This window comes from Manacus vitellinus, unplaced genomic scaffold, assembly GCF_001715985.3.
Source record: "Manacus vitellinus isolate BGI_N305 unplaced genomic scaffold, ASM171598v3 scaffold_78_pilon, whole genome shotgun sequence".
Classification (NCBI taxonomy): domain Eukaryota; kingdom Metazoa; phylum Chordata; class Aves; order Passeriformes; family Pipridae; genus Manacus; species Manacus vitellinus.
The window spans coordinates 186701-188985 of record NW_021940807.1 but is presented as its reverse complement, the minus strand read 5'-3'; positions in this window follow the sequence as shown (position 1 = coordinate 188985).

Sequence of the window (2285 nt, the reverse complement as noted above, 5' to 3'; positions counted from 1 at the left end):
TCCTCTCCACCTCTCCGCTCCCTCTGTGCCACATCCCTTTGATCCCAAACAGGGAACGTGCCATCGCTCCCTGCCCTCCTGTGTCTGTGTGTGCTCCCAGCGTTCCCAGCACCGATCCCAGCCCTGGCTCCGGAAGGAGAAGCCGGAGCTGGGGCCGGGCCCCCGTTTCTCCGGCCCCGAGCCGGTGCTGCCTGTCCCCTGTGTCCCACCCACCCCGGTATATATCACTGCCCTCCCGCTGGCGCTTCCTTCTTTCTCTTACTGCTAAATTCTAAACACCAGCTTCAGCTTGTCAGTCTTGGCTTTGGTTTGGTTTCTTTTTTTCCAACACTTGAATCCAGGGGAAGTTTGGAGGAGAGGGACTGAGGAGAGGAGAGGAGCAGGCCGAGCCCCTGGGCAGGACGGGGCCGTGTGTTTCCCAAGCAATAACGTCCGTGTGCTCCGGGCCGGGGCTGGCAGGGGCTGGTGTGAGGGTCCTGAGCCTGCACGGTGAGCCTGGATCCCGGTTTCCCTGCCTGGATCCCGGCTTCCCTGCCTGGAGCCTGGTTTCCCTGCCTGTGACCCACCAACACGGGCTGGGAAGGGCTGGAGCCGCTCTCCAGGCTCACCGAGCTGGCAGCAGGGTTTGTGCCGATGGGCAGCGGCCGGAGATGCTCGTGGGTAACCAAAGAGGAGGTGGAGGCTGAGATGTCGTGTCCCTCTTGCTGCTCTGCCCGGGGCACCCCGGGAGGAGTTCCCTGAGTGCCCCGGGATGAGAGTCCCGGGTGGAGGGAGGCAGCCGGGTCCCGGCCGTGGTTCAGGTGCTGCAGGAGGAAGGCAAGTGGCAACATTGCACTTTATCTTCTGAGATTGCAAAAAACAAACAGCAAACGAGCCCCCGTCCCCTGCGAAGGGACAGCGACATCACCTCTCCCCTGCACTGCTTTTATCCCATTTCCCACTGCCGGGCAGCCCTGGATGAGGATTTGGCACCCAGGCCTGTCCCTGCCCGACACAGCCCCCGGCCCAGCTGCCCCCACCGGCCTGTGCTTCTGTGCCACTTCTCTAACACTTGTTGTGCCTGTGTTTAGCTGACGAACTAAATCCGGATACATTAGTTTGCTGTGGTGTTTCTAGGACAGCTTCAGTTTTAATATGGATTTCTTTTTTTGTATTTTCTCTTGAGGAAGCGGCTGTACATATTGCTGGGAAGGAGCCGTGTGTGCTGGAAATGGCTTTTATTTTCTGGAGAGGTGGGATGAGCTGGGTGGTGCAGAGACCTGCAGAGACGCTGCCGGGTGGGAGGGGGCCGGCAGCTCCACCGAGGGCTGGAGGCAGCAAATTTGGGAAAAAGTAGGAGTTGTGGTCTGAATTAGATGCAAGTTGAATGTACATGTTCCTGTCCTGAGCTGGCGCTGGGGGGTCCTGGTTTTGCAGGGGTGGCTGAGCTGAGCTGGGCTCAGGCTGGGCTGGAGGCTCAGCAAAGCCCTTCCCAGAGCTCAGGATGAGGGTGTGGAGGTGTCTGAGCTGCTGAAGGGATGGGGAGGGAGCAGGGCCGGGTGGGAGCTCCATCCCAGCTGGGGTCCCTCCAGGCAGGAGCCTCCCCCCTTTCCCGAGCCTGGTGTCTCCCTGCATATCAGTGGCATATACAGTTACTTCGGGCTTTTTATACTGTTAAACAAGTACATTCAAGTAACAGGTTTGAGGGCTTGAGGCCACGGCAGCGGCGGCTCCGCTGCTGCCCCGGGCGTGGCTCCCGTGGGTCGGGTCCTGGCCGCAAACTGAATGTAGTTTTCTACGCTGACCCCCGGTGTTGTCCCCGCGTAGTGTCGGTGCGAGGGGGGCTCTGGGACCCCCCGCGTTTGTGTCGTTTAGGCAGAATTTGTAGTTTTCTTGGAGCTTGGTGGCAGTGACACCCTCGGGGGGACGGGGCGTCCCCGAGGGAAGGGCCGAGCCCCGGGAGCCGCTCCCGGCTGTCCAAAGGCAGGAGCTGGGGGGGCCCGGCGGCCCCCGGGCTTGGGAGGAATGTCCCCCCCGAGCCCTCCCGGCCCCGGGACCCTGCGGGTGGGGCGGGAAACGGCCCCGGGAGGCAGCAGTGGGAATGCTCGGGCTCTCCTTCCTCCTCCCCACTGAACTCCGGCCGGGTGAGCGTTTCCCTTCCCTCCCCCGAGTCTCGGCGGCCGCGGGCCGGTGTCCGGGGCAGGGTCAGACACGAGACTCCATCGTGCGCCCGTTGTGCTCGTCCCACCTTCGGCATCACCCGCAGCTTCCATTGCCCGTAGGAACACCGACCGGGACCGAGGGGG